Here is a 25,630-nt window from a genome sequence, read left to right as displayed (position 1 = left end):
TGGTAATGATGTCAATTGGGCTTTTGAATTCAAAAAGGGTTGAATTTTTTATTATTATTAAAAGTCATTCTTTAAGTGGGGGAGGGTGTAGCTCAGTTGGTAGAGTGCACCTTATTAGCATGTATGAGGTCCTGGGTTCAATTCCTAGTACCTCTATTAAAATAAATAAATCTTACTTACCCCCTCACCAGAAGTCATCCTTTGAATCTGGTTGTCTGTGGCTAGAAACAATGACTTTTTTCACAGCAACTGATTTGAACTGGATTCACCTAAACCAGGATAAGATTTACTAATACAAATTTTAAAATCGAAAACTTTAAATTAAGTATGTCCTTATAAACTGCAGTACATGGTTGTTATTTTTCAAATGCTCCAAGTTTTTAGGGTCTCATTGACTATCTTCTCAGACAGTCTGGCAAGACTTAATTTATCTGAGAGATAAATGGAGAATTTATCCAACCACCAAATGGAGAATTTCATTTAATTACATACAAAGTAAAAAGAATCTGAAAAGTGTTTTTACCAGTCATAGTTATTTTAACATTTACTAATCTGGGTGCAGCTAACATAGTTTAGAAAAAAGGGTCATCTGTTTCTTCGTATAAAAAGCTGCTTGCCGGCAGGGAGGGTATAGCTCAGGTGGCAGAGCGCTTGCTTGGCATGCATGAGGTTCAATCCCCAGTACCTCCTCTAAAAATAAACAAACCTAGTTACCTCCCCCAACCAAAACAAAATAATTAAATAATACAATAATAAATAAAACATAAAGCTATTTTTTTTAAAGTAAAAAAAAAAAAAAAACAACCAAAACTGCCTGCCTTTAAAAAAAACCACCTCCTTATTCCTGTACGTTACCAACACTGCACATTATTACACTAGATTCTTTCCTCCAGCGTACGGAACCTCAGCAGAGTCTGGATAAATTATTACTTCCACTTTTCAAAAACTGACCTTCCTTCCAAAGCTGAAACGTTAGACTGGAAATTCCAGATCCAACAGTAGAAGCCTCTTATTTTTATTATGACAATGATTTCACCACTTGAAGCCATTTTAGCTGCCAATTCAGTTTGTGGATAATTTAAGGAGGAATTTCCAATTAAGGTAATTAAGTATGCATCGAGGCCTAAAATTATCAGGTACAGTTAGAGATATAGATACAGATACATACACCCCACAGCAGGAAGACAAAGAAATGGAATTAATAATAGTAACAATAACGGACTCTTACACAACAGCAAGCATTTTAAAGTCTTTAACGTCAGGGATGAGAAGATGGACAATGAACCAAATAAATACACAACTTACCACGAACAGAGTCGTCACGAAATGAGAGTGCTTATCGGACATGAGAAGCATGATACAAGAGAGAAATCCAGAAGGAAGGAGGCTGCAAGTGAGGGGGAAATGGAGGCAGAACCAACCAGGACCCCACCCCTGAAGAGATCAATGCTGAACCGTTTATGGGGGTTGCCGGGGGGGGGGGCAGTCAGGCAGGAGGGGCGCATCAGGAGGAGGGGTGAGCCCAGCTGATGGAAAGGACCTGCACCATCCTGTTGATTAACCACACCTGTGTCCCTTCCTGAAAGGGGCCACCAGACCAGCACTCTCAAATCAGACTGTGCGTTAGTCACCTGAGAATCAGACTCTAATTCAGTACATCTGGGCTGGGGCCTGAGCTTCTGCATCTTTAACAAGCTCCCAGGTGATGCTGCTGGTCATGGACGACACTCTGGGTAACACTGGCCAATGGAGGGCAGAGAGGAAGAGAGTTTAACAATGACTGTCACCTGCTGGGCGGGGCACACAAGAGCCGGGCTCCAGGCTCCACGTCACTTCCCGGGTCTCCATTCTTCATCTATAACATGGGAATGATGAGCCCATCCCAAGCTTTAAAAACTTCTAGCTTTAAAAACTTGGCGCAGAAAGGAGGTTTGTAGCCTGAAGGGGATCAAAGGGGAGACCAGAGCTGGAGGGAATGAAGGGAGGGCTACTGAAGAGCTACCCTTCCCTGAGACACAGGAATGGGAACTTACGGACTTGTCTTTTTGGTCTTATCCCCTTATCCCTACTGGAATGTTTAGACAAAAATACAAAATGATGTGCACACAAGGCTATTTATCGCAAAACAATGGACAAGTCTGGGAATGACCTGAATGTCCATCACTTGGGGACCAAATGAATAAACTCCAGGACATCCATACGAGGGTGGACTTCACAGCTGTGAAAAAGCACATAAGAAGTTCCCTGTATACTGATACCAAGTGAACACTAGGATACAAGTCTATGTGAAAAAATAAGGGTTCAGAAAAGCATATAATATGCTACTTAATGAGTAAGAAGGAATACAAAATATATGCATAAATTTCCTTATATTTCCAAAAAGAACAATAGAAAGACAGCCCCAAATCTAACAAAAAATGGTTACCTGTAGGAGGACAGGAATGGAAGGGTGACTTAATGCACCTAATATTATAGTTATGACCTGGCCAGTGTTTTACCCAATTAAAAAATAAAATTAAATTTAGAAAAAACAAAGTGGAATAAATTTAACAGTATATCAAGTTGGTGGTGCAATCATACAGTGAAATATTATCTTCCTTGACTGAAACATGTTTTTTAAAAATTTATTTATTTTGGGGGTAATTATGTTTGTTTATTTATTTTAATGGAAGTACTGGGGATTGAGCCCAGGACTTCACGCATGCTAAGTGCACACTCTACCACTGAGGTATACTTTCTGCCTGAAACGTGTTTTTAATCGTATATCCCTAATGGGATATAATGCTAAGGTTAAAAGAATTGCAAAGAAATATTAAACTGCATTCAATAGCAATAAAAATGGCAAGATGTTAGTAACTGTTGGAGTTGGGTGGTGGGATATCATTATGCTGTTTTGCCACCGTGCAATTTTCTGTTTCCGTATATGTTTGAGTCATTTTTTTTTAATCAACCTTCCGTAACGTTCTTTATCACATCAACACATATACAGACCGAGCAAGAATGAGAAAGAAAGTATGGTGTTGGCACCAAAGCCCCCCTCTGTCCACCAAGGTGACTGTCAACGTTCCTAATATAAAATCCAACTAAGTGGGGAGAGGGGCTGACTCCTACCATAAAGTAACGTATTCGGCATCTGTACAGATCTTACTGCGTTCAAATATTTCCGTTGACGTTTATTTGATATTTTATCTCATTCTGTTTTCACAAGAAAACTGCAGGATGTCTATTACACTCATTTATAACTGAGGTAACTAACCCAAACTACTTCAAGGTCAAGTTCTTCTATCTTCATGTCCAGTGCTTGTCACACTGCCCACCCCCCCAGTACCTCACCAACAGAGCAGTGGGGTGGTGGCTACGGGCACGAGGGCACTACCACCAATTTCAAGTAGAACTTTTAAATATCCATGCTAATTTTTTATCTACCCCACAATATACCCATGTTGGTTTTAACATGAAAGTATCCTTTTTAGTGACATATCAAACACAATGTATTTTGTGGGTCTATGAACCCAGGAACCACAATTCCTTAATCCAGTTTTAGGGACATTGAATTGCACGAGGCTGCAATGAGACAGTGATATTTGTCACCCAGATGCCTTTGGAGGCCCAGGAATAAAAAAGGGACACGTCCCACTGTCCAACTAGCACGTTGCTGGTAGCATTCCCAGCCGGCAGGATTTCAATTGGCACCTACAAATACACTTCCTGTTGATGTAACTTTTTAACCTGAAAATTCCATCTAGTCTTTTAAATATACCACCTAGAAATGAGTCAGGGTAATGGTGGGCAAATGAAAATCATATAATATGGTTAGAAAATTTGGCCAAACCAATTGGGCACATTTTGGGAAGGGGCACTTCATGGCCATCCTAAGCAAAAAGCTGAGAGGCAGATAAGGAATTCAATTCTGCAGCAGCAGCCTATCCCAAAGAAAAAGGAAACAATAAAATTTACCACTATGTCCTTTAACAAAATGACAGCAATTTTTACAATATTTTTAATCTTAGAATGGTTTAGACTTACAGAAGTATTGCAAAGATTTGTGCAGAGTTCCCATGTATCTCATATCTAGTTTCTTCCAGTATTAACATGTTATATTATTATGACACATGTCATTATTAATCAAGGTTGCTACAGCATCATTAACTAAAGTCCATACTTTATTACATAATATCCTAATTTTTCCCCAATGTCCTTTTCTTGTTCCAAGATACAATTCCAGTTTTCTTTTAATTTAAAATTCAACCACAGGAAGGCTATGTAAGCAGACAGAACAAATACAAGCATAAAAGACTAAAATGATGCTTCTCAAGCATGTTAAGCCCCCAAAAATGCAAACAATGGATGAAATCACCATCAAGAGTCAGTTCTTCAATAGACCAACCTTGATCTATTGTTACAGTAACCACCATCGCTAAGAGAACTTACCTGGAAACTCATGTATTTGATAAGCGCATGAAAAGTGAGCTGTTGTACAAAGAACACCAACCTGGAAGTCAGTTTTAGATACTAAGGCTGGTTCAATCACACTAAGCTGGGTATCATTTAAATCAGGTCAACAAAGAGCTTCTTGGGGTCTGAAACTTACAGAACACTTCTCTGGGTACTATTGAGACCGACAGGAGTGTAAGCCATGGTCCCACTCCCAAAGCTAGTTTAATCTAATTAAGGTGTAAACGCATAAAAAGTTTACCTTGAAGTCTACAAAGAGCAAGGCACAATGACAACAAAGGGGGTCGAAAATGAATGCGAGATTAATGAAAAATGAACTCAATAAATAGGCAGAAATTGCCCCAAGAACGGAATTAAGGAAGAACCCGCATCAGAATGATTAGAAAAGGACAGTTAACCGTTCTGGGCTAGAGGTTATCTCAAAATGGAAGGTATTAGACCAAACTGACTCTTAAGATCCCCTTCTGTATCTAAAATTCCACAATCCCTTCTTCTTTCAGTTTCCAACAACCACTGTGAGGTTATCAGCAGGGATACCCTGCCCTGTCACGGGCCGCAGACAACACAACCACAGCCATCTTCCACCAGCTGCCATGGAGTGATTTCCACCACAAATGGAAAGCTTTTCCTGCCTGACAATGAAAACTAATCCTCAGTTCAGGTCATTCATACTATCAAGTAACTACTAAGTAAATGACGTTAAAGAAAGGCACTCTGCCAATCATTTGAAGTTGAAAGAAATACACTGTATTACCTCACAGCTATGCTACCCAATTCGCACGGTCCACTAATTTGTTAATTCAACCTGGCCCGATTAAGCATTTTTGGCAAAAATTAAATTGTACTCCTTATGGATAGGCTACTCAGAGCTTTCAGATTTTCCATAGCATTTCTAATTTTGCACATTCCTTAAAGGTAGGCTTGGTGGGTGGGCATAGCTCAGTGTGGTAGAGCGCATGCTCAGCATGCACAAGGTCCTGGGTTCAATCCCCAGTACCTCCACTGAAAAAAAAAAAAAAAGACTTAAAACAAGGATTGACAACCTTGGCAATACTGATGCTGGCTGGACACTGTGGTGGAGGGCTGTCCTGTGTACTGCAGAAGGCTGAGCAGTGGCCTGTCCCCATTAAAGGACAATCAAAATGCCAAATGTCCCCTGGGAGGGAGGAGGCAAAAATCAAGCGTGGTTGAGAAGCACTGCCTTGGAGCAATTCACGAGATACATAAATAAATAGAATATGATTTCAATAGTGATGTAAGATTTCAACATGGATTAAATGGCTTCTTAAAAAATCTTTTATTAGGCCATATGAACCAGCATTTGTCACAGAAAGTATAAATCACTGTGGATGACTGAAGAAGCAAAATCCTGTTTTGCCCCCTCATTCGTTATGAGTTAGTACTTCTAGAAACAATAAAAAACGTATAGATGTAATTCCCTAGAAGCAAGGATTAGGAACAAGGGTTAGAAATCATCCTTCATCCTCTCCATCCCAAGATGCTAAAGTAAACATCAGATTCTACAACCAGCAGCCAAGCCAACCAAGCGCGAGGCAGAAGCCGGTCTGGGAGAGAGGCCAACGTGGACAACTCGTGACCGCTACGGGACACCCAACCCCCCGCATTCCACCTCACAGGACCACGGGGCACGCTGCCCAAGGGCCATTTTGCCACCAGCGATTAAAACAGACCCCGTACCCTAGGAGAAAATTAGGGAGAGAGGCAAGATCTAATGAGCAGGTGCCATCCTTATAAATACTTTAGGCAAAAGTGTGGAGCCTTTTTATACGTCACTCTGCTTAATTTGGGGGCGGGGCGAAGAGGAATATTTTATAAGCAACAGTGAAAATAGGATGAGTAAGTTCTCAGGGAAACCTGGGAGACTGCAGGCTGGTGGCACTAGATTTCAAGAACTGCTTTTAAGAGTTGTTTCTTCTAGCAAAAAAGGTCATTTCTCACTTTGGTTACAAAAGCTCATCTCTTCCCTTCTTTTAGGTGAACATGTAGGCGTCACCTCCACAACCTACTCAGATCAGAAGGAAGCGGCTAACTCCACCCACCCTGTTAGCTGCAGGGCCATCCAAACGCCTCTCTCCTTCATGGAAAGATGCCAACGGGTGTTTTAGCAGGAAGAAGCTGAGGAGCGCAGACAGTTGCCAAGGTGGCTTTAGAAAGAACCAGATGGTCGACACCTGCGGCTGGGAGATGATGGTTGCCCAACATCACCACCACCTGGACAGAACGCCCAGAAGCAGGCTCGGTGGAAAGGCTCGCTAGGTCGGCTCTGGATCTCAGGAGCCTGAAAGCCACCTGAGAGTCCCCCTCACCACCCAGGGAGCTCTGCAGCTGCTCCTTCTGCTGAGTATCTTTGGTTCCACCTCATCTGGCTCCTGCCAAACTCCCCACCACCACCACCCCCGGAGGGAAAGAACACACAGAAGGGGAGAACTGGCTGTGTCCAGCTCCTACAGGTGGGCAGGTGGCTGGCAGAGAATAAATCACGCAGGAGGACCTCGGCATTCAGCCTGGGTGGTACTAACCCAGCGAAATGCTAATCGTGGCAGAGACTCATTCACATTAAAGATCATTAACCAGGTGCCTGGGCCTCTTGGCAGGGATGAGAGTTCACAAGCTGGAGAAATGCATTTAGATAAAGTAGCAGCGTCCTGTTGCTACACACACGGTCGGGGTTGTTTCAGGAGAAGGGTACCGCAATGGCACGGAGGGGGCAGAGCCGAACGGCTGCGTCTTGGGGGAGAGGGGGGCATTTCTGCCTTTCTTTCACCGCTGTTCTCCACCCACAGCTGCGGTTAATTCTCTAGGGTTTATTTTCTGTTCTTCCTTCCTGCTTATGAGATGTAACTGTCACCTTACAGGCAAGGGAGTGTACAGATAAGGAACAGTAAACAGGTGGAGTCTGTGGGGGTCTGTGTCTGCGATTTTCCACTTCTCGGTGGAAACATCTCCTTTTAAGGTGGTGGTTTCGACTCTACACTTGCAGGTTCCACACCAAAAGGATGGCAGTTCCCTCTTCACTAAGCTGCTCTGCTATTTCTCCCTCATCCAGGGACCCACTACCACTTGACTCTCAGGCAGAACAAGGAGTCACCACCAGGCAGACAGGGTCAGGAGTTCAGTTTCACACGTTACAAAGAGCCAGGGGTTTTGAAGATTCCTGACAAGGGTTCTTGCTGACATGCCCCGAGCTGCTCTGCCGCTCCAGCTCCCTCCCTTCGCGACTCATAAAAACCAGCACAAGCGCCTCGCTCCCCCTTTGTCTAAGGCAGCCAGACAGTCTGTCATCGTTTATGGACTCACCCCTCAAAGAGCAAGTTCTGCCCTGATTTTCCACCCCCATATTACAGAATTCAATTTCCCTCCAATTATGTATTTGCCATAAAACATTACTTTTAACTGAGATGTTAAATGAGGAGGAGGTAGACTCATAATAATTCCTGCTAGTGAGACTTGCTGCAAATGGAAAGACAACAGATTTCTGGAGATCAATTTCTCTATGTATTTTTAATGTCGTTTAACATGAGTACTCTTTAACTTAGAGTCAAAAAAAACTAAGTGCCGGTTTTCTTTCCTCTTAAAGGGAATGAAAGTTTCTATGTTTGGAGGCTGAGGAACGTGGGGGAAAGACAATGAACAATGATCTAATTATCAGGCACCTCATTTACCATTTTTAAAAGTTCGTAACTGACTATCTGTCCATATAAGAGCAGAGCCGTGCAATCCCTGTGAACACAAGTGAAAACTGAAGTTAGGAGTCATGTGACTCGCCCTCTAGCACTTCCTGTAAAGGTTACAAAACAAATGAGGAAAGTGCATCCCAAGAGGTCAGTCTAAAACAAAGAGACAGGTGCCTGTCCCGCCGCAACCTTGCTGATTTTATTAGCTATGCTTTAAGCTGAACTTAATATACAGTGAAGTTTTTTTTAAGTTTTTTTTAATAGAAGATCTGTCCTCATTTCACTTGGGGTTTTGCACCAAATTTCCAAACTCTGCATGACAGATCCCTTCACTGTGCCTATTTTCGACACTTCAGGAACACAGTGATGACAAATGCAGTAATTTATTCATAAAGGAGTAAAGGGGGAAGGAGGCACCAGGGCAGAAGCTATATAATTTTTCACTGCACTGAAAAGAAAACAGGTTTCAAGCAAAATGACATAGACTAAACACAAATAATTGTTCACTGTCTACATTTTGATTTTTGAAGCATGCAAAAAGTGTTTAATGGAAATGAAAGAGAAAGAAAGAAAAAAGAAAGAAAAGAAAGAATGAAAGGGAAGGAAGGAAAAGAAAAAAGAAAGGAAGAAAGAGAGGAAGAAAGGAGAGAGGAAGAAAGGAGAGAGGAAGGAAGGAGAGAGGGAGAGAGGAAGAGAGGAAGGAAGGAAAGAAAAAGAGAGAAAGGAAGGCTAGAAGGCAGGCAGGCAAACAGAGAAATAAAGACCAAACGATTTCCCAAATCCTGGCACATTCAGATTAAAGCTAATGGATCAATGATAAGAGAACATCTTCTTGATGCTCACAAGGAAAAAGGAATCCTTTGGGCACTTACCAGACGCCAGGCAGGAAGACCTCGCTTTAGAGGGGGAGAGCGCTGGAGAGAGGCTGTCTAGATGCAGCCGGCTGTCTACCTCCCTAACAGCAGCAGCATCGAGGAGAAATCCTGGACTCTGCCAGTTCCCCTGCTGACAGGTGATCAACAGCCTTGGAGAGGGAGGCACCGTGTCCGAGGGAGGTGCCGGGGGAGGCAGGGCTCGGCAGCAGCTGCCCCCCAGGCAGCACCCCCGCTGAGAGCCGCCCACCCCAGACACCCTGGAGCAGTACCGGCTGGCGCTGTGCTGAAGCCTGTCTGGGCTGGGAGCTGCTGCTGATTGCTCCTGCCTCGCTCAAAACGGGAGCAAATTCAAGTGTGGGGAAGAGGGAAGCGGCTCATCGGAGGCAGCAGGACCAGAGACTAGGCAGGAATTCTGGGGGCTCAAGCCACATTAGAAACAACTCAAGCTGCGCCCTACAACACTGCCCCTGCAGCACAACATCCTGAAAGTTAACAGCCAACTCACAGGAAGACAGGTGCGTACCTGGCCCCGTCCAGGTGACCCTGGAACCCTTGGAACCCCAAGGCACACAGAATGTCCCCTTTTCAAAATGGATGGCATTTCCCCCCTGAAATGTTCATATCAGTGTTAAGAGGAAGGGCAGTCAAGGAAATGGAGGAACCCCTCCGGACTCTACTGTTTAAATAACTGCTCAACTGTCACTATATATGGAATGAGCCTATATTTTCATCAGACAAAACTAACTTTGGAGTCCAGCTCCACCACCTCGCCAGCTGGGGGACATCAGGCAAGTTCCTGACATTACCCACCTCCGGCTTCCTCCTCCGTAGAAATGCAGCCTTGAAACCTCCTCCCGGAAGGTTGTGAGGAATCAGTCAGACCCCGGACAGAGACACTCACCCCTCAGTAGCAGAGGCTCTGAAAGTACTGTTCTAAATCCACCACAGCCACCCTCTTCTCCTCCCCTCAGCTGAAAAACTGATCCAACGCTCGCCCGACAGAAAAAGGTGTTCCTCCTACTCTCTGCCTTAAACCAATGTCTCCAATAAGTCAGGGGGGCCAATTTAAAAATCATTTTTGCATACTACGGTCAAAGCCAGGTCACATGGCCCCCTCAGCCCAAATTCTGCCAGGGACACCACGTTGCAGGAAGTTTCTGCCCAAAATTCCCTGTAACTTCCCACTACAAGGCCAAGAACATGCCTACTTTCAAGAGCAGCAAAGGGTGTTTAGGAAAAGAACAGGCTCTTAATTGAGCCAGAAGTTTTTTTTCTTTAATGCCTCTCTTTAAAAAGGCAATTATTTCTTAAAATGGAACTCATAGGTTCTTTGTAATACCACTCTTCAATCTGAACGACCATAGCTTGAGTCCCTGTTCAAGGTTCCACGGGAGGGGGGAGTCCCAGAATCCCAAGGGGCCAAGAAGCCACCATCGCCATCTGGTGGTGGCTCCTGCACACTGCAGTTGTGAACCCCACACCGTCCTCAATCTGCTCTCCAAGAGGATCTGAATCCCTGCTTTATTACATTAACTCTATGACAGCTAGTTTGGCCGCCAGGACCACCTTTGCTCTCCGCAGCCCAAATCTTCCTCCCAACCGCCCTCCTTTCCCACAGACTTTTGGTCAGGCCACTTACACAAGAGGGAGGCTAGGTTCTTTTCTTCGTTTCTATCTTGTTTCCGCATCCAGCATCTGGTGATTCGATTACAGAGTGTCATATTTCCCAAGATAGATGGAAGAAAGAAAAGCAAAGATCCAGTGTGTTCTCAAAACCTAACAGCCAAGAGCCAATTCTAATGAAAAAATAGGAGGCGAGCATCTCTACCACCAAATGAAGAGACCAGTTGAAGATCCAGGATGTATCCAAGAGGAGGCAGCCCTGACCAGGGAGCAAGACGTGGGCGGCTTCAGCGAAGAGGTTCTGTGCAGCTGGAGGAAAGAATGTGCTGGAAATCAGGTCACAAACAAAGAACTACCAATCAAGAAGTGATCATAACTGCTTCACTCCTCCAAAGCCTTCATCAATCTCGTGCAAACATATCTAAGCCCAGGAGGCTCTCAAAAGCAGAAAACCACTTTAGGGAAAACTGGCCAAAGGGAGGGCCAGGCAGGAAGAAGAAACTGGAAAATTCACATTTAAGTGCTGTCATTGGGATATGCCCTAAAATGCTACTACCAATTTCTAAGCAAGTACTGAGGGGGAATACAACACACGTAGGTTTTATAGGCAGCTGTAAAAACGGCCTGGGTGACCACCTGTGCCACAGCTGGCACACCTTTCTCCACGCAGCAGCAGCAGCAGCTGCTGGCAGCGTGAGAGAAGCAAATGCCCCTTGGAGTCATAGAACAGATGAACTTTCAGGACTTTTTACTACATAAGAAGTCCTGCCTTCTTCCACCCATAGGACCCAATTATTTGCAACAGCTGTACAATTATGTAGATGATTGATACTTAGCTCAATTTCACACTAGACTCTTTCAAGAGGTAAATTTTATTTTTTAAAGTGGTCAGTTTAAGTGCATTCCGTCTTTCAATCAGAGGTACACTCTCACCTGTGAAATAGCTCCTATATAAAATAGCTTGTATCAAAAAATACAGGCCACACAGGACCTCTCCCACCCCCATGCACGCACTGCCTTGTTCTCTCCTCAAGCACTTGAAAAAACTCTGCAACCAACGCCACACACACCCCCACGGCCACACAGGCGGCTGCTTTGTGCTGGAACATGAAAATATCCAACTTGGATACCGATTCTTTGAAACCATCAGAAATCAGGCAAGCAGGCAGAAAGACACTCTATACATTGAAGGATTTTCACCTAAACCCGCCCCAGCCCCACCCCCACCCCCAGTCTGGAAATGTATGGCTCATGTTCTAGGGCCAGGCTGAGCTCAAATTATTAACTGATGATAAATTCTTGGAGGTCCAAGTCCCTGTGTTTGTTGTCCAGCTCCCAGGAGCACCCTTCAGCATGAATAGATGGAGGCTGAACTCCACTGAAAGACAGATACAAGAACCTGGGGGTGCATCCCCACAAAGTAACCTAGCAGAAAGCACTGATGTTGGTGCTGGGATAGACGGAACAAACGAGCCGGGTGGACATTTCAAAGCACATCAAGGCGGCCGAGTAAAAACAGTAGAGTGAGCGGTAAACTGTCAAAGGACTGACATGAATCACTAAACTAAACTGGAGAAGCCAGGAGTCGGGAGACCCGAGAACCAGCTCACTAATGCCCCTGTGTTCTTTGTTTGATGTATGGCAACTGAACATCTTCACCTTTCTGAAATCAGCAAGCCACTCGCAGGAAAGTCACAAAGGTACTTGCCTGCCACTTTCTCCTCTTGGTACTGAGGCAAAGGTGCACCTCACATGCAGTCAGCAGTGCTGAGAATCAGTAATCATCTGTGATTTGGGGCCATTCATTTAATCTCTTAACCTCAAAATGCTCACATGGAAGGTGCAGCTTCTCAACCTGCAGTTACATGATCCAGGCTTGTGTACTTAGGAACCCAGGTTTGAAAAGCCGACTCAGCACCAGTCTCATTCAGCAAGTATTCATCAGGCTCCTACCACACGCCAAGTACCGGGCCAACACTGGGGTTTCTGGGATGGAAGGGCTTGTCAGACACTGCCTCTCACGGCCCAACCCAGGTCCGATTCTTCTGAAGTAAGTGTCACCTGTGCATACCGTTGACCACTTTGGTTATACACCAAGTTCTAGCTCAATGGAATTATTTTGTAATAAGCTTATCACACCAGTAAAATTTTCAGCTGCTACAGAGTAAGGCCAATGTCTTCTGTCCTAATTTACCAATGGTCTTGGGGCCAGCCTTCCCACAGCCTCAGCCCAGGGAACTTAGCTGGAAAACCCCAATAAATATAGACATAGCTTCTGAATTCTGACATCACAGCCACCATCTCCAAACCCATGGGCTCAGGGCTTCATTTATTGCAACACCATTCTGAACAAGCTTCATTATCCAGCTTCCCATCACCAAGAGCAGGTGTCTAACCCACAGTGAAGTATAATGAACAGTATTGCTGCCTGTCCTATAAAAACCCAAACACAACAGAAAAGGAAAAAAAGAAAACGATTCATTGATTCAAATGGCAGTTAAAAATCTCAGCCATTATAATTATCAACAGTCCATTCAGAAATCTATGTCACTTTAAGCTCTTTTTTAACCCATAATTCTTTTTTATTGAAGTACAGTTGATTTACAGTGTTGTGTTAGTCTCCTGGTGTATGGCATGTTGATTCAGTTACACATATATATTCTTTTTCATTATAGGTTATGACAAGATATAGAACATAGTTCCCTGTGCTGTACAGTAGGACCCTGTTGTTTATCTATTTTATATATAGTAGTTAGTATCTGCAAATCCCAAATTCCCTCCTTATTTATCCCCCCCCCCCGACTCCCCTGGTAACCATAAGTTTGTTTTCTATGTCTGTGAGTCTGTTTCTGTTTTGTAAATAAGTTCGTTTGTATCATTTTTTTAGATTCTACATATAAGTGATATCATACTGTATTAGTCTTTCTCTTTCTGGTATGTTTAAGCTCTTTTTCATCACTGCTTTAATCCTCTTGAAGGCAGAAGATGGATTTAAACAATGGGGGTAAAAGGTCTGCTGTGAGTTTAAGTCACAGGTTCTCACTCAGATAAAGAGGCGATTTTATTTTCTAAAGTGGAAATAAACATTTCCAATTTTTCTGACAGCAACATTGATTCTTTATAGGAAAATTACACACACACATTTAGGCAAAGGAAGAAAATAAAGACCCAAGAATCTCATTCTCTAACACTATTGACAGATCTCTATTTCAGATCTCCTGTATTTCTACGTGCATATAGGTGTCTTATAAAAACGATGGAATTAAATGATACAAACCAATCTGTAACTTACCTTTTCACTCAGTGCTATAAAATGTTTCTGTGTCACTAAATATTTATCAGCAACACTATTTTTAGTGGCTTCATGCTATTCCATTTTAGACTTACCGTATCTAAGCTAATTTAGGTTGTTTTAACTCTTCCATTCTGAAAAACAATGCTTCACCCTTATAGCTAAACCTCTGGATACGTAAGGAGATTTATATAAATATACATCCTTTGAGTAAGTAAGGAAGTAATAACAGTCTTCACTGTTCCCTCAGGATGAGTTCCTTTGAAGTATGTTAAGCTAGATAATCAATCAAGTGCATTTTTCTTTCTGTATGTTTGACAGCATTAATATATTTATAGAAGAAAATTTAGAAAAGAAAAAAGAAAAAATAACTGACAATCTTACCACCTTGATATGGTGTTAGGGTTCTGTTGTGCACCCCTTCTAATTGTTTCTCTGTATGTACACATATGTTTTTAAAGCAAATTAAAAAAAATTTTGCCTAAAGGAACACTTAGTTTGGTTTCACTGAAGTTTTGACTTTTTAAAAGAGAATTCCATATAAAATATTCAGTTCACCTACTTTAAATTTAGTAACAGAGTCATAAAACTTTTATTCAATAAGAAATATGAAATAAAAGACATTAAGTTCTCTTGCATGACCCAATATGGAGACAGGGAGGAAGAAAGCAGGGAAAGGAAAAAGGTGGAAAACGGAGGAAAAGGCAAAAAGAGAGGATGTAAAACTGCCCCCACCACTGCCTTTGGGTGGCGGCCTTCACTCTGAAGCATCACTGCCTTGAAATTCACACAGTGATTTTTCATGTAAAGAAAAAAAGCCAAAACCCCTGGCCAAAGAGGAAACCACCAAGATATAGTCAAGGCCCCATCTCAACAACTTAAAACTGTTTCATACACACTTCGTTACTGAACTTGAGAGCCGCCAGCTCCTTCAGCCGGTAACCATCAGCCAGACCCGTCCTGAACTTGGGCAGCCGACTGGAGAGCCCAGAGCCCAAACCAGTCTCACAGAACAGGTTAAATACGCCCGGGGCAGATCAGGACAGACCAATCTGTAGTCATTTTAACTCCAGGTTCATTGCTGGGAAGTAACTTCCTTCCCCTGGCTGTATGATTCCACCTGCTCTGGTGTAAAGGTCACTACCTGCGGACTGGTGGTCAGAATGGCGGGAGGAAGAGATACGCCCCCGAGCGCTCCAGGGCTGCGGGGTTCGGGCGGGGAGCTAGCCAGAGGTGCTGAACTTTCCAAGACAAAAGATCCCGGTGCTTTTCAAACAGCAGGCTTAGCAGATAGAGAAAAAGGCAGCAAAAATCTAATGTGGGCTTTATATAAGGTCTAAAAATAGGCCCTTGAGGCAGAATAGTTTCTTTCTCGAGAACAATTTTATAGATTCCTGGGAGATGTCAGGTGTTGAGTAAATATCAGACGAGGATAAAGGCTCTTGGAGCTGCCCTGGGAGTGGGAAGCCCTGGTGCAGCTTCCTTTTCTTGTCCCGGCACCCCTGACAATTGAAAGAAAAGTCTCTGCGGCCCTGCTGCACCACACACTGGCCGGGAGAGGGTTGGGGCTTGGTCTCCATGCAGGAGAGCAGTGTGGAGGAGAGATAACGGACTCCCTGCTTCTGTCTTGCACACAGACCCATGGGAAGACTCCTAGGCGATGCAGCCAGCTTCGTTAGAGAGACAATGACTAACGTATACGGATCACTTGTGGAAAGAGACAGCCTTCTCTCCAGAACAGGTGGAAGTCTGCATTTACTGAACTTCCATCAGTCAAGGGTCGGTGTCAGAGGCTGGGAGGCTCGTGCAGACACCTGCCCGGGAGCGTGACGTCGTTCAGAAGGTCAAGAGCAAAGACTGCATCCTCAGCAACACGGCGCTGGAGAGGGCCCGGGGCGGGATGCTGTGCGTCCCGCGGGTCAGCAGGAACACAGACCGGGCCACGGTCAGGAGGCCCCGGCCCTCATCCGCCTCCACCTGCGATTCCAGGCCAACTGGGTCAATCTCTGCGGTGAATCTTGACACCAATGTATTTGTTTTGTTTTTTGCAGGGCCGGGGGGAGGTAATTAGGTTTAATTTAGTTCATTTTTTGATGGAGGTACTGGGGATTGAACCCAGGATCTCGTCCATGCTAAGCATGTGCTCTACCAGTTGAGCTATACATACCCTCCCCTCCCAACGCCAATATATTTTTGGAACGAGCTTGAGAACCACTTGGCTCCAGGGTCTTTCAGCTCCAGAGCTCTCTGTGTGTTCTGACTGGCACCTATTTCTCCCCAGCAGGTTGGTGAAGGCCTGTCTAAGGGGAGAAGAGAGTAACGCACATGGGATGCAGGTCCTGGTGCCGACGGGACCACACACCCTCTGTGAACGTCACCCACGGAAAATAGTAAGTAAAATGTTTATATGAAATGAAGCTCACTGAGCTTAAGTCCCAATCATGGGGTTTTCACATTTCCACTTTACTCCTCTTCTGGTTTCCAATGACAACTGAAAAAAAGGTGACTCACTGTCGTTCTACAAGGATGAAGTCACCAGGCACTGCAGTCCCCGACCTCTAACACAGCCTAAAAGGAGTTCAGGATGGAGATCAGGAGGGGGACACTCTCTGCTCTGAGAACACCGGCAGAACAGGCCTTCAGACGGTCAGCTATTTTCAGCAGAGAATTTTATGAACCCACTTTCTTCCATCTTCTCATACCTAGAAAAGCACTTAAAATCATTAACGGAGACGTCTGCTCCCCGGGACTAGTGGCAGCCATCTACCGAGATGTGTGCTTGCCTGCCGGTATTCCCTTCACCAAAATCACCTATCTACTAACTTCCCCTCCCACCCTCACCTCTTCAGAACAGGTCCTCAGAGCTCTCTGAGAGGCCATCTCCAGGGCTGCAGTTCTCAGTAAGACCTCCAATAAAACTGAAACTCAGAGCTCTCATGTTGTGCATTTTTTACCCCAGTCAACAACAAGAACCCTAAGAAAAGCCTTTCCCCCTTCCTCCCCAGCCCTCACCCGGTGTATCCACCTGCTGATTTTCCATCCAGAAGCTGCACTTCTCTCCCACTTCTCTCCTCTCTCTTTCCTGTCCCCCCATCCTCCCCTCCCCAACCTCCAATCTGCTTGAGTAACTTTTCCAGGAATGAGTGAAGACAGACAATGCCCAGAAAAGGACAAACGTGAAGTTGTCCCAAAGTTCCTCCAGGTTCCCCAGCCCATCTGGGCCACCTCACGTGAAGCTGACAGCAGCTGATGAGCGAAGGCCGCCAGCCACAGAGGCAGGGAAGCGGTTTCTTTATAGAGCCTCACAGCACTAGGCATTGTGCCCAGTCCTTCCTACCAGGAACAGTCCCGTCCACTGTCTGCTGCTTAAAGTCTTTCCAAGCACCTATGACTTAGCTCAGAGATGACTCTCTTGCATAAAGACAACTTGAAAAAGAGTTCTCCGTCTGGAAGCAGAGAACCAGGGATCTGAGCCCTTTGCAACTTCAAGACCATCAGTGCCCTTCATCTTTTTCTACTGGTGTAGACCAGTGGTTCCCAACTCAACCTATCCCCTGGGCAGGGGCTGTAAACACCAATGTCCAGGCCTCACCCCAGACCAGCGGAATCAGGCTGCCTGGGGGCCGGGCCAGGGTGCCCCAGGTGCTTCACAGGCTGTGAGGAGAGCAGAGTCTGTGCAAACTGGGGTCCAACCCAACTCTGCCATTTCCCTGCTGTGACTTTGGGCAAGTTGCTTAGCTTCTCCAATCCCCGTTTTTTTCTCATCTGGAACCCGCAAAGGATAGTTTCTACCTCCTACGATCATGCTGACCATGATTTAATTATAATGCATAAAACCACAATGGCTGAAAATACAGCAGGTCTCAGACTCTGTCTGTAAATGACAATACCAAGGGACAGAGAGACCCATTGGGGACATGAAGAGGAAATGGAGACGGAGGGCGGTGACTCACTGGGCTGGATTTTTTTTTTTTTAAACATAAAGGAGTGATTTACTCCAGGATAGGTCACTTTAAAGAACATTCCATTCCCCCTGCTCACAGGTGGGGGATGACCCAATAAAAGGCAAGTCCTAAACTTCCCCAGAGCTGCCGGCTCTGGCTCTGCTCTGAGTGTGAGCCCAGAGCAGCCATCAAATAGAGAAAACCTGCTGAGAACAGAACCAGCAAAACAAACAAAGGCAGCAGAGGGCCAGGAGCGGGGAGCAGAGCTGATGCCGATGTGGGAACACGGGGTTCGGCTGGTTTTTTAATGGACGTTTCCGTTATTTCTGATCTTTTCTGATTCCATCAAGGAGGGACTGGACATTCTTGTACCCCCTTCACGTCACACACGTGCAGGTGTATCTTTTGGACCAAGCGACAGAGCTGGGAGTGCTGGCCCTACGTGTCTAGGCCGTTGTCATTTTGATAAACATTTCCAAATTGCTGGAGGTTGTACCCACTTCAACGCCTGCAAACCGCAGTTCAAAGGGGAGCTGTTTGCTCACACACGTATCGACACAGTGCTATTAACATTTTTAATTTTTGACAATACGCTCGCTGAAAAAAGTATTTCATTTTATTGTAAGTGAGGCCATCTCAATTCAACTGCCACGGCTATTCCCTTCGCTGTGACCTGTCCATTTGTGCTCCCTGATGATCCTTTATCAATTAGGCCACTGGTCTTTTCAGTGATTTGCAGGTCACCACAATATATTAAGAAAAGTACCTCTTTCTGTGTCATAGAAACGGGCGATATTTTCCCCAGTTAGTCTTTTTCAAAACTTGACGGTGTACTTTTTGGCCACACATGCTCTTTGGACATACTCATTCTGGTCATTGACCGATTCTCTAATTTTTTGTTGTCGCTGAGATGAAACCATTTTTTTTCCTTTCCGAAAAAAATTCGTAAGGTTTGTGAACGTTGTTAGTTTTAACGTGTGTGTTGCGGAAAAGGCACCATTCCTTTTGAAATGTGGTCCCAGCAACTCTTGTTAACTCCAAGCTCCGCAGCAGAAACTTCCAGGGAAGTGAGCCTTACTGGGGCCACAGATTCGAGTAACCTGACCTCAGGCCTCCCTATCAGCCCCGAGGCACCAGTGTGAACCCACGCTCCCTGCTGAACTGCACACTCACATTGCCCTCCAATACAGGTGCCCTGGGACCAAGGACCACCACTAATTAACATCCCTGATGGTCTCCTGTTGCAAGAGACAGGTGAGTGGGGCTTAGAGAAAGAACATCTTTTATCCAGAAGACAAAACTCTGAAAACCACTTTTGGGAGACACATGCTAGAGGAGCTTTAGAACCTGACCCAGCGCCTCTAGAAAAGTTCTGTGAGCCACCGTCCCACGTGCCCAGCAAGACCTCTGAGGGGATGCTGGCAGCAGCCCCAGCAAGGCCTCAGCCCCGGGGCCCGCTGCGGGGAAAGCGGGAGGGTGGGAGCCCTGTGAGAGGGCGAACCACCGCCCGACCTCAGACCCGTCCTCCCTCAAGAGATGACTGCAACAGGGCAGGTCCTCCAAGAATGGTGACGCCAAAGCCAGGTACACCTACCCTCCTGCTAAAAGTCCCTGCCACCGACATTTGGAAGCCTCACGGCCTCAAAACACAAGCCTCCTTCCCGTAAGTTGTTGTTTTCCTAACTCATGTTTTCTTGCTACAAATGAACATGGAACTCCTTTGATGTCAGAAGTTGAAATGAATAAAATAGCCTGTAAAAAGGGAAGAGAGCAGAATTTAAAAAAAAAAAAAAAAAGTTCTTACGTTAAAAAAAAAAAAGTGAGGCCAAGTACAACTCGGGTCATTCAAATTGGAAAACTGGAAGCAGCAAGTTTAAATGATACCCACAAGGGCAAGAAACGCTGGCTATAGCTAGCAGGCCCAGGAGTGCAGCAGAGGGCTTTAAAAGGACTACTCCATCAGCTAAATCAGATGCCACAGAAAGAGCTCTCAGCAAGGAGGGGGCACAGCGGGGTGAGGCTGTGGCTCTGGGCGCAGGTGAAGGTGTTCATCCTACCAAGAGAGCTCACTAGAGGGTGACACCGCCGTGGACTCCCAGCTACGGTATCTTCTAAGTCCCAACAGAAGCGCACCTGTCTGGCCAATGATCACACCAAGGATGGAGCACCGCATGGGGGACCTCCAGCTGGAGCTTTATCTGTAACCAGTGGCAACCAGGTTACTGAGAGTGAGCATCCTCCAGCCAGGTCTGCCAGGGCAGGGGTCCAGAGGTGAGGGTGGGGAGGTGGAGTGCATCTTTCAAGGTAGCTTCCTCTGCAATTGGCCAAAGACTTGATGATGAAGGTGGAGAGGTGCAGAATTTAAGCTCTGAGCAGGCAAGGACCCTAAGTTCCCACCCTGCCCAGTGCCTTCCACAGCACATGGGATATTGTAGGGGCTCAAAACATCAAGGTACAAACCCAAGTGTCCAGCTGCAGCAATAGTTAAGCGCCACTGCTGTCACTTCTGGCCAAACTAGGAGGTCATTTCCAAGCCAAGTCCGGGTTGGTGACCTGCCCTTCAACAGAGTGGCTCTGCAGCGTTCTCAAACCTTACTTGGCCACGGAAGAGGCTAACACAGAGATACACATGATGGCCTGGAAACATGTCCGCAGTGTACTGGAGAGTTCAGAACAAGTTAACAGGATCATACAGCGTGGTTCTCATGCCTTCCCCGCCATCACACATGCAAAGACCTGAGGCGCTAAGCTCAAAGGGTCTATCTCAGTAAGCCTGGGGCGGGAGGCAGAGAGGGGCTTTTATTTCCTGTCTCCTACAGTCTACTGAGACTTCCACAATAAACATGCACCATTTTCTCCATCGCTTAAATATGTAAATTAGAAAGTAAACAACAAAACTCCCCGCCTCTGCCTTTCTCATTGTCATACTGGCAAACTACTTACCCCAATGTGCTGCCCATCAGCACTGCTGGGTTTCTTTTTCGGGGAAAAAAAAAGAAAAAAGAAAAAAAAGGAACAGAATCCATCCATCTCTCTTCCAATGGTCTCACACTGTTTTCTTTAATATGTACGTTCTTATTATTTCAACCCAATGTTAGGCCCTGCCGACGGTATTTACAAGCTCATCAGACACAGCAACATTGAGTTGGCCATCCTCATTGTTCTGAGGGACATTCTAGTACATTCTGCAAATAAAGCCCCAGATTCACCACAAATACCTGAGAGGGTAAAATGAAATAAGAGGAAGGCAAAGGGCAGGGAGGGGAAGGCTTGAGGGGAAGCCGAGTGAGGCTGGGACACAAGGTGACAAGAACATCTCTTGCACTGACAGTCAACGCCCTCTGGATGGTTGAAAAGAAACTATTTTAATACCACTGCAACCCAACACACACTTTTCTCCCTAGCGCCTCCCCGATTCTCCTGTCCCACTGAAAGCATTCATGGCTTTCCTCGTGCTTGTGTGTTTTGACAGTATTTGTAGACACTAAGGAATGGCAGAGAACAAAAGACATTATTGCAAAGTGAGGAGACAAGGGACCCAGGTGGTTTTCCTCTGGGGGTGTCTGAGCCACTCCCTGCTCTATCCCTTGCTGTAACCTCCCCAGTCAGGCAGGCTGCCCACAAAGACTCATGACCCTGCCCCCAGGAGAGTTTTATCTAAAAAACCCCAAGCATACCTGAGAGAAAATGAGCCAATCTTGCATTAAAAAAACATTTTTTTTTAATTGCTGCTGCTACTGTTTTCTGGGGGTCACTGTTCTCCATCTGAAAGGCATGGCTGCCTCTATGCCTCATTAAAAATTTACCTACAGAGAAGAGATGACAAGAGAAGAATTTTAAAACCTCTTGAGCCCTCTCTTGAGCCTGTTTTTCACATCATGGATTGCTTTCATTAACTTCCCTGTGGCGCTAAAAACTCCACCACCTCAGGCAGAACCATATGCACAAGATATTTTTCAGTTTCCAAAACCAAATACAAATATTTGAGACCATCCGTGCCCGTTTCCCACATTAGTGTGGATACAGGCAACTCTTTATAATAATATTTTTCTATACTAAGAATGTCAGTCTGGAAATTCCTTTCATAAAAGAAAACGGAATGAGTTTTTAAGTTCTGATCCATAAAAATGTGAAACTCGGAGTGCATGAAATTCATTTCGTCTTTGGGTCCACACTGGACCCTCATTTGAAGAATTTCATTTCTTCCCAATATTAGTTAATTGTTCCCTTTATAGTCTGTGGCATTTTATTTTGAGGATTCTACAAGTTTAGGAAATTATTTGGCAGGGAAAGGGATGGAGAAAAGGGGGAAATAAAGTTCAATGCTATGTTCTGTCTAAAATCAGCTATGTGAAAAGTATGGACTGTTTAAAGTAAAATCATTCGTTCCTCTGTATATGTGTCACTATCTGAGAATGATTTAAATACTTGCCAAAACAAACAAGATGTGAATTAATTTTAAAATTTAAAAATTAATTTAAAAAAGGACTCCAAAGGATTATTAGATTTGAGTATCATTTTAATAGTCCAGAACAAAAACACACCTTATGATCCGGCCACCAGAGGGAGCTGTAAGTCGCCCATCCACCTCAGTGGACACTTAAACAGAAAGAGCCATTCACAAGCCTTCATGGTTAGGGATGCTACACCGTTCCTCTCCTCCAGTGAGCGTCACATGGACAGAAGGATTAAGGGTGAGGCACTTCTTAAAGCACAGAGGAGCTGGCAGTAATGTGGTATGTGCTAGCAGAAGTATTTTATATTACTAAAATGTATAAACTGAGTACTGTAAAGAATGAGGTCCTAACGACACATTCAGAACAATAAAATAAGAAATTATGAAATGAGAGGATAAGGCAAATAGGGGCATGTACAAATCACTGGGTGAGTACAAAAGCAGGGAAAATTAACTGAGCCTAGTGGCGGCGGTGGGGGTTGGGAGGTTGGAGTGGGGGCGCTGAGAACCAAGGGGAGTGAGGAATGCGCATGCGCCAAAGTTTGCCACGCACGTAAAAGTGGTGGGCGGGGCGGTAGCTGTCAGGGATTCGCTGGCCCAAGTGGAACCACAGCAGGGTGCGCAGGACGGTCTAGCAGAGGAAAGTCCCAATGCCATGCGCCCACTGTGACCACTGAGCACAGTGATGTGCAAACGCTGAGGCCCCAACATGGGCAAGGTGGGCACAGACTCAGGGAAGGCTGCCTGAGGGCGATCTCATTGGGGGTCGTTGTAAAGGAGGTTGTGATGCAAGAGGGGATATGGTGGTCGCCCTGGGCGCCATTAGATCCACGGACTGAGCATGGCTGCTGGGGTTGGGGGGAAGGGGGCCAAGGCCAAAGGCTGCACAGAGGGCCCTGGAGTCCAGGCTAAAGAGCCAGGACCTTAACCCACAGCAGCCAGTGATGGCTGAAGGGTTCGCCAGGAACAGGATACGGTGTGCTGGAGAGGGAGCATTCTCTGCGTGTGCAGACGGGCAGGAGAGGAGGGACGATGCGAGGGCTCGGACCCCACTCGGGAAGCCCCCCACACAAACGCGGAGACCAGGCCAACAGAGGGATGCCACAAACAAGGACAAGGCCCAGGTCCCTAACCTGGACGCCTAGATAGGCAAGTTCAGAGAAAGAACAACTCTTTTGACATTTCAGGCTAAGAAACTGTGTAAGGGCAAACAAAAGAGCCTAGGTAGATGGTCATTCAAATCTCATTTCTAGCATGAGATGGTTCAACTGTATTTGATAACAGACAAACTGAAATCACTGCGCAGGGAGCGGTAACCCATTCTGGAAGAAAGGAATTTACACGTTTTTCTTTTACTGCCCAGATAACACTGAAAATCGCTTCAACAAAATTAAAGCCACTGTTTGCAATAACTCCCAAGAGTTTACAAGTTAGAGAGAGAATATACAACCAACACTATCGTTTGCTCACTAGCAAAAAAAAAAAAAAAAAAAAACTGTGATAAAGTTATAAGATTCATCCGTTTTGATTTCTCAACCAGCTGCCCTTCAACTTGAAACACAGTATTTCTTTCAAATGTTTCTCTACCTTCCTACCATGAACACCTTATTTCCAGCATCTAAAAATAACAGTGACTCGAAAAAATAATCAGGTCTTCAAAAGAGAAAGCACAACAATGTACCTTTACCAAGGGAAGACAGAAAAGCCAACAAACCTTGGAGCGTATTTAGGCCCCATTCCTCTCTAGAGGCCGGAAAGAATGTTAGCACACACTCATTGAGAAGGGGTAGAGTGCGTGCCTAGCATGCACAAAGCCCTGGGTTCAATCCCCAGGACCCCCATTAAAAATAAATAAATGAAAACCTAATTACCCCCCCCAAAAAGAGGCACGGCATATTTCATATCACTTGTGTTGATATTATACAGTAGGAATGCCAGTTCTTTTAATAATTTACAGAGGACTTACACATTACAGATTCCTTATTAATCATTACTTCCACTGAGGTCATAAGTTGAAGAAATATTTGGAGGAGAAAGAGGCCATATTTTAATGGCAACACCCTAATTTAAATGATGTGTCTTCATTTATGTGTATGCATATAAATTCATGTATTTATATACAAAGCAGTGAGAAATCGTCTTCTCTAAGACAAAAACATTTTACAGTTGTATTCATTTGCAGACTTCAAAATTCACAGTGCACATCTAAAATGTTTGATAAGGTGTATTTTAAGAATGCTGCCCTTGGAGAGAAAAGGGAAAAAAAAGTAAAAGCTTCTGCCATTTCTAAGAACCCTACTCCCTCACGCCCAGAAAGTCAATACTGGCTGAATTCCTGTCTGTCACTGACCAACCAGCAGCTCAATGAAACAGTTTAATCTGGAAATCATGACCAAACAACACTGGCACTCCCAGATCTAAATACATGTATTTATGTTGTAGAGAATCAATAGCTTATACTCTCAGGGGCTGGCAAACTGTGACCCACAGGCCACTGGTACATGGCCTGTCCATTCATCTAAAGGCCGTACTGGCTGCTTTAGTACTATCTGGAGAGACTCTAAGTTCAGTCAAGCCTCCCTTTACAGAAAAAGTCTGCTGGCCCCCGATGCAGGTGACTGCCTGTAGCACCTTGAAAAGGTTGTGTTTACCATTTAAGAACCTGTCAGCTTAACAGTCTTAAGAACTTTATTTTCCAGATTCCTGCCCCCAATATAAACATCAGATAGAAATAATTTAATGTTTCTTTGAAGGTGAAATAATCCAACAAAGGAGATTTGGACCTGAGAAATAATATTTTGGGGTTCCAGAGATCTGCATCCAACATGGATTCTGGATTGGGGGTTTTTTAAAGCATCACTTTTAGGTATGACAATATTTTCACTGTCAGTAATGCCATTTCTCTCAAGGCAGGTGCACAGTGGGCCGGGGGAGCACCTCTTGAGGCCTCCCCAGGCTCTACCACTGAGAACTGGCCGGAGAGCCAGCCCTCACCACCTAAAGCACAGGGGAACCATTAGCAGACAGACAAACATCTCCCTTATCCCTTCGGGGATGAAACTACAGCAGTAGTCCCCCGCCATCCTAGCACCGCCATCCTAGCACCGGTACCTACTGGCTGTGTTCCTGAAGCTGGGCTGTTAGCTCCATTTCTGCAAAATAAATATTTTCTTCATTGTCTTACACATTCCAAAATGCCTTCACTTCTGACTCATCTCTAGTTGGCAACATTCCTTTCCTTACACTTAGCTTCTTATATCCTTCCCCACCTCCCCCTAAAAAAGGAAAAC

General features: G+C 44.9%; 1 protein-coding gene across 7 annotated transcripts in view; it reads right to left on the bottom strand.

The window, feature by feature from the left end:
• Window positions 1–25,630, bottom strand: part of NEDD4L (NEDD4 like E3 ubiquitin protein ligase) — a 299,087-nt gene that overhangs the window by 173,593 nt on the left and 99,864 nt on the right. Inside the window, exon 1 of one of the 7 annotated variants that reach the window (XM_031441840.2) lies at window positions 9,023–9,171. The exons of the other annotated variants lie outside the window; for them this stretch is intronic. The gene's annotated coding sequence lies outside the window, so the exon portion shown is untranslated. Of the gene's footprint in view, window positions 1–9,022; window positions 9,172–25,630 lie in introns of those variants that run through there. 7 annotated transcript variants of the gene reach the window in all.

The sequence above is a fragment of the Camelus dromedarius genome, chromosome 28, assembly GCF_036321535.1.
Source record: "Camelus dromedarius isolate mCamDro1 chromosome 28, mCamDro1.pat, whole genome shotgun sequence".
Taxonomy (NCBI): domain Eukaryota; kingdom Metazoa; phylum Chordata; class Mammalia; order Artiodactyla; family Camelidae; genus Camelus; species Camelus dromedarius.
This window is presented reverse-complemented; position numbering and strand designations above follow the sequence as displayed.